This window comes from Lichenostomus cassidix, chromosome 8 (genome assembly GCF_008360975.1).
Source record: "Lichenostomus cassidix isolate B80296 chromosome 8, HeHo_3.0, whole genome shotgun sequence".
Lineage (NCBI taxonomy): Eukaryota > Metazoa > Chordata > Aves > Passeriformes > Meliphagidae > Lichenostomus > Lichenostomus cassidix.
The window spans coordinates 30,379,704-30,388,800 of NC_139489.1; the positions used below are offsets into that span (position 1 = coordinate 30,379,704).

At 48.9% G+C, this 9,097-nt stretch overlaps 1 long non-coding RNA gene across 5 annotated transcripts; it reads right to left on the bottom strand.

The window, feature by feature from the left end:
* Nucleotides 1–204: 204 nt before the first annotated feature.
* Nucleotides 205–3,637, bottom strand: LOC146434268 (uncharacterized). Of its 5 annotated transcripts, none has more exons than XR_014853886.1 (5): nucleotides 3,619–3,637; nucleotides 1,993–2,100; nucleotides 1,173–1,367; nucleotides 946–1,045; nucleotides 205–362 (listed from the first exon to the last, which is right to left on the bottom strand). It is a non-coding gene; the product is annotated as an uncharacterized LOC146434268 (long non-coding RNA). The 5 variants fall into 5 exon arrangements; XR_014853885.1 differs by lacking the exon at nucleotides 3,619–3,637 and adding an exon at nucleotides 2,956–3,575; XR_014853884.1 differs by lacking the exon at nucleotides 3,619–3,637 and adding an exon at nucleotides 2,847–3,575.
* Nucleotides 3,638–9,097: the final 5,460 nt, after the last annotated feature.

Below are 9,097 nucleotides of genomic sequence, written 5' to 3' on the forward strand. Positions count from 1 at the left end.
CTAATGTTCTAAGGAATAGCTGCATTGCTCAATGAAACAAGCAAAAGTAATAAGAAATTTAAGCCCAAAATTTGTAAACCTGCAACATGCAAAAAACTCACACAAAATCTCATTAAAATATAGCACTAATACCTAAGAAACAAATAGTTGTTTCCCTTCTAGAGAAACAATGTTGGTAACATTTTAAATTTCAAAGACACAATCTCACTTTTAATTAAAATTTATTTGTGTGATTATTTATTTGTGTGACTATCTCATTAAATGTCAAAATACTTTCTAGTTGTTCTTTAGGAATCCAGGACTAAACTCCATTCATTCTCAGTTCTGGGTGATCACGGGTACTGCAGATCTCAGTTTATTCTCTGCAAAACAGAAAAAACACGTTTTTTGAGGCATCTAACGGTAAAATTCAGTCTACAGAAGGAACTCAACAAACTGTTTACATTTTCATCTTAACTCTAGAAACCGCATTTTCTGCTGAAAACCAGCTGTAGCTTCAGTGGTAACTGCTCTCAGATTCCTACTGACTTGTTCTGTCAGAACAGGGAGGGGGTTCAAGATGCACAGGGGAAGGGAAGGGCCAGGTGTGGGGTAGAGAGAGGGCAGACAGGAGGGGTACAACCCCCGTTGTGCAGAGGCAGGTCGGGTTGGGTAGCAGGGAATAGCGAGAGAGATGCAGGGCCTGGGAACATCAAGGATGGAGAAGGAACAGGGATTGTTTTTATTGTTTAGATCCATCAGTGCTGTGAGCTTGGAAAACACATGGTACCAGATGGAGCCAGGACAGGAACAGGATAACTCCAGGATATGGGGAATCTGGTCCCACTCCAGGGCTTTGCCAGTGAAGGAGGGGAATTCAAAGAAGCAAACCCAACAGCACTGAGCTGGACTTTATTGAGCTGCAACACAAAGCTGCCCCTGGGCTTTGGGGGAACACAACTGTACCAATTTCTGGAGGCAGAGGATGACATTTGGTAACAATCCTGGCTGCCTGGAGGCAATTCAGACAAGTGATCCACAGGAGCTGTGGGATTTTCTGCTCTTCCTGCAATGGCATCAATGCAGACCATAACACATTTCTGGGAACAGATCCTCCCTATAAATGGGAGCTACAGCAAAGCTCAAGCCCTCATTTAGAGACCCTTGGGAAAGCAAAGGTGAGGTGGGATTACCTGTAGCCCCAGGGACTGAGGTGAATGAGATGAAGAAGCAGACAGCAAACAGCTTCCACTGCCTCTCACTCCAGCAAGGGGAACATCCCTGGAATTTCATGTCCAGTGTCTCCTCCAAGCCCCACAGGTGAACCAACAGGTACTCCAAGACTGATTTCCTTAGTAGTTGCAGGAGCACAGACCCACCAGCAGGAACTGGAATCCAAGGACACATGTTAACAACTGTCTTCCCACTTGCTTCTCTCTCCACATTCTCCCTTTCCAGTGGGATGCAGGTTCCACCCCCAAAGACAGGAAAACTGCCTTACAATCAAGTACAAAACCTGCCTAGAAAGTCCAGGATGCCAGCAGCCATTTCTCCTGGATTTTCTGTGTACAGGCATTTTAAGCCTGCTTTGCTTCACAGGTGCTTTTCTGCCAAGGGCATTCCCATCTTTTCTTATCCTAATTCAAGGTTTGGAAAGCTGAGTTTCATGAGAACTGGTTCATATTTAAATTGTTCTTAACTTGGAGTCTCCCTTGGCACCAAAAGCAGTGGATAAACCCAACATGGCCTTGAAGGGCCATAAGATCCTAGATATGCAATCCCCAGTTCCCTCACAATTTGTTCATTGAAGCTTTTCAGGGCTCATTTAGTAAACTTAAGGTTTTGGCAATATCATGATCAAAAAAAAAAAGAAATCTGTCAAAAAGACACTTCCTTAAAGCTGACTAAAAGTGGTCTCTGCTAGTGACTAATTAAAACAACTCCTTAAAAAGGCCCTCCTAAGGATTGAGTAAATACAAATCCATCTTGCTAAGATCAAAGTTCTCTGCCCACCAAAGATACAGCAGCCAGGAGGGCTATTTCTCCCACTCTCCAGCAGAGACCTCCTCCCTCCACATCCAGGGAACTGCAGCCATCAGGGAACGCCAGTGTAGTCTGGGGCTAGGAATGAGAGAGGAACAAGAAATATTTTTAAGTCATTCAAGCCTCAACAGTGTCCAGACCTGGGAGAAAGCACTTCCCCCACCACTCTTGGAATTTTTTTCCCTGTCCCTCCCCTTTGGAAGGTTTCTGTGGGAGCCTGAATTATTTGTGTAGTTCAGAAGCTGCACATCCCTAGAGCATTCCTTTGGCAACATGAAGCTTCCGTTGTGCATTTCATTTCTTTATCCCAAATATTCTCACCAATTACCCACAATCTAAGACAATAAAAAAAGAAAAAAGAGAAAAGAAGGAAGACCAGTTCATTCTGACATAAGGAATATTGATTATCCCAACACGCTTCCAGGTGAAAAAAACATTTCTACCACTCTAATTAATCCACTTTATATATAGTGTTTCAATTCAATAATAATTATTTAAATATAGTATTAAGAATCTCAACGCTTGGAATTCGCAAAAATTGCTCAGCTTTGCTACTTCAGGAACTTTCACACCCAGGGAACTGAGTGGTCCCAGATATAAACACCACCTTCGATACAAATCTGACAGAAACTAGATTTGGCTGCCAACATTGGAGCCGGTTCTACACACGCGGCTGCTCCGAGTTGCCACTTCAGCAGCTCCCGGAGACATGAACACCACCCACATGTCCCAGCTGGCTCAGCCCGGAGTCCATGCAGCACTCCCAGAGAGCTGCTGGGAGCTGAAATTCTTCCTGCTCCTCCTGCCTCTAACTCAGGCCCCACCACTTCTCAGCTCTCGGAAAAGAGGAGCTGCGTCCTGCTGGGTGCTCCAGGCTCTCGGCAGCTCCCGCCCTTCGGGCACGGGGGGTGGGCTCAGGCAGCTCTCGTTGACCGCTATTCCTCGACGATTTTGCGTTTTCCTGCATTTGACCGGGCCGGCGGGGAGCAGCAAAGGCGGTGGGAGCGCGGGAAGGTGCCCGCGGGTCCTCGCAAGAGCGGAGCGGCGCGAGTACGACAGAGCCGTCTCAACCACTGCCTGCCGCCGCCCGCGCGGCTCCCGCCCGCCCCCGGCGCCGTTGGCCCCACTACCTGTGTCCCCGGCAACACCCACCGGGCAACACCGCGGAAAATCACGCTGAAAGCTCTGGGTTGGCGTCGGCGTCAGTGTCGGGTTCAGACAGGCGAATAGATAGTCTGAGGGCCTTCCCGGCCGCCATTTTCGTCTCTACTCAAGGCGCATGCGCTTAACGCCACCATCTTTAGAAGGTCAATTAAGTCGCACGTCGGTTGCCATCTTTAGTGTGCTAAATATCACTTCCGTTAATCGCCACGATCTTGTGTGCTGGCAGAAGCTACTTCCAGTCAAGCCACCATCTTTGGTTTGGTACCGTTAAGGCCCCCTCTCCTCACCAAGGCGTGTATCTAGTCGACTGCCTGAACCCGACCCCGACTCCAACTCCAACCCCGCTCTATAAGCGCGATTTTCCGTGGCGTTTCCCCATGTAGGCACATGGGCGGTGGGGTCAGCGGTGCCGGGGGCGGACGGGAAACGCACAGGCAGCGGCAGCCAGCGACAAATACACCCCTTTCACGGTCCAGCCACATCCGCCATTTTGAGTGTGGCTCAACAGCGACCTGCCATCTTGCATGACCTGTCATGTGATTTTTGCGTCAGTGCCGATATCTGCAGAGTGGAGAACTGCGACTTCCTATTCGAGCCGCCATCGCAAGAGTTGCATATGGGCAGCTCTGTCCCGACTTTGTTGCCCCGGTGCCCTCGGCCCGTGTCGCGCGCGGTGCGACCGCGCTTCTGCTGCCCGGCACAACCGACCCCGCCGGGCCGCCCCCGCCCCGCTGGCATCCTTTTCAGTCATCACCCCGCAGTCGGCCACTCCTTTTATCGCCGAGGCCCCTCTCTACCACGGCCGTGTCCGTTTTCACTCCTAATTCTCTTTCACCCCTCCCCTCCATGTATAGACATCCCCCCGCGGCTTGCCTTTCCCACGCTCAGCAGCCACGGAGGCCGCCGCTGTTTCACATCACTCAGCACGGGACAGCAGGGAGGGTCAGAGCGCTGTGTCGGGGGCCAGCAGTACCGGTTTCTGTCAACAGGTGGCAGCACCACTGCAGAGCTCGGGGTTTATTTCCGAGAACAGAGAAAACTCGGGAAAACACTTTTTATTTCCTTCACACCGATCATCTTTCCTTATGTGTTCAGGCACTTTATTGTTTCATTCATATATAAAAATGTTATGTCATTATTATCAAACCCTACAGGTTTCTATTCAGAGTTTCTTGCGTTCCTGTATATAATATAGAAGATAGAGAGGGTTTATTTTGAAATGAATTTATATATAAATAAGTATTATTTGTCAATATATATTAAAAAACCCAAACCTGTCAAGTTTTAGTATTCCATACATACACCCTCTCTGTGAATTTTCTGGCCTTTTTGGGTCCCTCTGGGGGAGAGCACCCTCCTTACTCACTCACCTGCTCCTCCACTGCATCATGGCTCTCTCAGGGACATTGCGGGGTCCCAAACGAAATCAGAGCCCCCGAGCCTCCACCCCTCCCCCAGCCTTTTCTCCTCACCCCCACAGAAGGCACAAAACGAGACAAACCTGGACAACAGCACGTTGCCTTAATAAAGCCATTTACACCTCTACATCCCTCCCCAAAGGGGCTCTGCTGGATTAATAAAGGGGGGCTGGGGTCCCTCCCCGGCTCCTGTGGCACAGGCTGGTGGCTGCCCCATGGCAGGGGGGTGGCGTGGCCCAGGATGGGGCCATGTCTCCTGCTCAGGTTCTGTTTCTCTCTCGGGGCAGTGTCAGGAGTTGTCTTATCCCTTCCCTCTGGCGTTGCTGCTGCCCTCTGCCCACGGTGCTGTGAGGCTCGAGCGCCGTTATCCTAATCTGCACTCATGGACTCATGGAGCAGTGGGATGGGAGCACCAGGGAGAGAGGAGGAGAGGCAGAAACAGGGAGGGGGAGCAGAGAGGAGAGAGGAAGAGAAAGAAGAACACGGTGCAGGATGGAGATAAAAAAAACCTGGCAGCAGGACAGAAGGATTTAAAAAGAATAGGGACAGGGAACATGACAGAAGAATACTGCAAGAAACGACACAGGGAGCAGGACGGAGCAACAGAGAATTAAAAGGAACATAAGTGAGGCACAGAGAAGGTGTCGTGGTTTGACCCCAGCCAAATGGTAGGCACCTCCAACATCTGCTCTCTCCACTCTCCTCTGCCATAGCTGGGCAGATGAGAGGGAAAAAAAGCTAACACACACCCCCACACACACAGGGCTCATGGGTTGAGATAAGTAACTGGGGGAAGATGCACTATGGACGAAACAGACTGAAACTTAATGTTGCAAAGTGATTTATTTACCTAACAGTCAGAGGAGGCAAATGAGAAGTAAAAATAAAACCTACAAAACCACCATTTCTTTGCTCACCCCACTCCCCTCCTTACCACTAGCAGCCCTGGGACAGGGTATGGGGGGAATTTGGTCAGTCCATCACCAAGATTTCCAAGATCTTCTTCCACTGCTCAGGAAGAGGAGTCATCCTGTGCATAGCCATGGGTCTCTCCCACAGGAGACAGTCCTCTGTCAAAGGAGTCCTCACTAACCCCTTTGGTGTGGGTCCAATCTCATGATCAGCAGTGCACCCAAACCTACTGCAACGAGTCCTTCATCCACAGGGTGCAGACCTCCAAGCGGAGGCCAGGCTGTTCCATCTCAGGAGCAAGGCTCTTCCCTCCACTGGGACTCCCACTGGATCACAGCCTCCTCCAGGCATCCACCCACTCCTCTGCCGTGGACACCTCCCCATGGGCTGAGAGTGGATCTCTACACCCTCCTGGACCCCATGGGCTGCAGGGCGACAATCTGCTCTCCCTATGGTCTTCACCATGGCCAGCAGTAGGTTTTCAGCTCTGGTGCCTGGAGCACCTCCTCCCCCACCTTCTCCACTGAACTTGGTGTCTCCATGTTGTTTTCCCCTCACATATTCTCACCTCCTCCTTCTCTAGCTAAAAAGAAGTGTGTGTCACATTGCTTTGATTTCTTCTTAAATATGTTATCACAGAGGTGTAACCAATATCTCTAATTGGCCCAGACTTGGCCAGTGGCATGTCTATCACCTTCAGAACCATCAGAGATTGGCTCTGCTGGACATGGTAAAAACTTCCAGAACCTTCACACAGAACACACAGAAGCCATCGTTGTGCCCCTCCCCACTCACTAGCAAGACTGGGCAAAGCAAAACCAACAGAAGCACAAAATACAGGGGGCAAAAAAACACCAAAACACAAACAAACATGAGGACATGCATATTGCAGAACTCTGCTACCCGATTAAACTTTAAAACTGTTGGGAAACATTTCTCCCACCTCTCCTCTCTGCTACCTGCTTTATGTCACCACTGGCTACTGGGGAGTTATGCTGATTTATACCTGTGGAAATCTGGATTTGATCTTTTTAACAGTAAAGCACACACAAAAAACCCGGAAACTAAGATACAACGCAGTTTGTGTCAGCAAAACTGCAGGAAAAAATCTCTCCAACAACTTTTTTTTAGTGTTAAGAGAATTAAGGTATTACTTGATTCAGGCCAGGATGTTGTTCTGGCCACGGTGCGCAACAGAAATAATTCCATCTACACATTGCCCAGTTGTGCGAGAAAATAATTCATTATCACACATAATTTTTACTAGCTTTTTTACATACTGAGATAGTAAAAACCCAGAGAAATTCACTGGTTCAATGTACGGTGGTCCTAAATTACTCAGTTCTCAATAACCTCAGTTCTCAGTTAGTTTCCTACTGGTTATTGATCCCTTCGCCTTCAATGTTAGTTAGGTTCCCATTGTTTGTTCTCTTACCCATCTTTTCCCAGAGCAGGAGTCTCAGACCATGCCAGGGGTGATGCCTCCTCTGCCACCAGCAGGGCAGATGCAGCTCTCAGCCACAGTGCTGCCCCATTAGAAACAGCCGCTCACACAAGCAAGCAAGCCCAGGGCTCCGCTGCTTCATTCTTTGCCTTTGGCAACAGCATATGCTTTTGTTCTCCCTGCTGGGCTGTGAAAAGTCATCTGCTTCTCTATCACACAGAAAGAACACCTTACCGCCTGTGTTGGTTTTGCTTGGCTGAGTTTTTGCTAGTAGGGGGGCCACAAAGATGGCACCTGTGTGAAGCTTCTTAAGAAGCTGTCACTGTCCAGCAGAGCCAATCTCTGATGGCTCTGAGGGTGATGGACATGCCACTGGCCAAGCCTGGGCCAATTAGAGATATTGGTTACGCCTCTGTGAGAATATATTTAGCAAGAAATCAAAACAATGGGTACACACACTTCTTTTTAGCTAGAGAAGGAGGAGGAGGAGGTGAGAATATGTGAGGGGAAAACAACATGCAGACACAAGGTCAGCAGAGAAGGTGGGGAAGGAGGTGCTCCAGAGCTGAGAATCCTCTGCCAGCCATGGTGAGTACCATGGTGAAGCAGGTTGTCTCACTGCAGCCCATGGGGTCCATGGGAGTGCAGAGATCAACCCACAGCTGATGGGGAGGTGTCCACAGCAGAGGAGTGGGTGGATGCCTGGAGGAGGCTGTGATCCAGTGGGAGTCCCGGCAGAGGTAAAGGCCTTGCTCCTGAGATGGAACAGCCTGGCCTTGGAGGATCTGCAACCCATGGATGAGGGGCCCACGCTGCAGCAGTTTGGGAAGACAGCCTGCCCATGGGTGAAGGCTGCTGGCAAGATGGACCCACATGGAGGAATTCACGGAGAACTGTCTCCCATGGGAGGGACCCACGGCAATATAGAGGAACGGACTCCTCTCCCTGAGCTGCAGAAGACCTTGGTGATGAACTGACTTACACCCCCCATGCCTTGCCCTCCTGTGCAGTTGGTGAGAAGGAGGGAGGGGAGATGAGCAGAGAAAAGGTGTCCTTGAAGGCTTTATTTTACATCTCATAATACTCCTCTGACTCTGCAAGCAATAAATCACTTTCCAAATTTAGGTTAAGCCTGTTTTCCCTTCAGTACATTTTCTCCCGGTCCCTTATTGAAACCACATGAACCCTCAGTGTGTTAGCTTTTTATTTCCACTCTCGTCTGGCCAGATGTGGCAGGGGAGAGCAGAGAGAGCACATATCATAGGTGCATGGCTGTGGCTAGCACAGGTTTTTCCCATGAGAAATTTTCTTGTGTTTTATAAATAAAGATAAAGTTTGGATGTTGTTGGAACAGTGTCCCAGAACTTGGACAGTGCAGGCCTGGCCAATCAGGCCTGGGGGAAGGCTTCTGACTGACCAGTCTGGGTGACTTTTGAGAACTCTATATATGTGATGAAATCAAAACAATAAAGGTCATTCCTTCTTGCCACTGAGAACTGGTGCCTTCATTACTCTGCTAGCTGCTCAACAGCGACACATGGCATTTGGCCGGGGTAAAACAAAGAGGCACAGAAGTTTTGCAGCACGCAGAAAGCAAAGAATGAAGATGCACAGCAGTTTGGCAAGCTCCATGTAAAGCATAGCCAAAGTGAACCAGAATGCCCATTGACAAGAACAATCTTTCCAGAATGCTTGTTTCTGTTTCAGCAAGTGTTTTGTAGCACTTGCACTGCAGGGCACAAGGTGCAGAGAAAGAGGCAGCAAGAACGAGAGAAAAGCACCTTGCCACAGCTTCAGGCTTGCAGATCTCAAGCAGCTGGAGCTGCCCCAAAAGGAAGCATGTGAAGACAAAGCATTCTTGAAGTACCCCCTTCTGTTCACAGCCTGCCAGGATAATCCTTTAGACAGCTTTATTGTTGATTTCTAGTATGATACTAGCTTGGATCAAGAGTCCATCATGGCCTTTTGTGCTGAAGAGTTTGGATTTCCGTTTCTTTCTTTTTCATCCCAGCTGAGTTGAGACCACAGAAACATCATTTGATTGGGGCTTTAGGTTTTCTTTCTTAGTGTTATTAGCTATTTGAAATATGATTGAGTAGTATTTTAGCCATACCTTTGATTTTCCATGATAGACCAT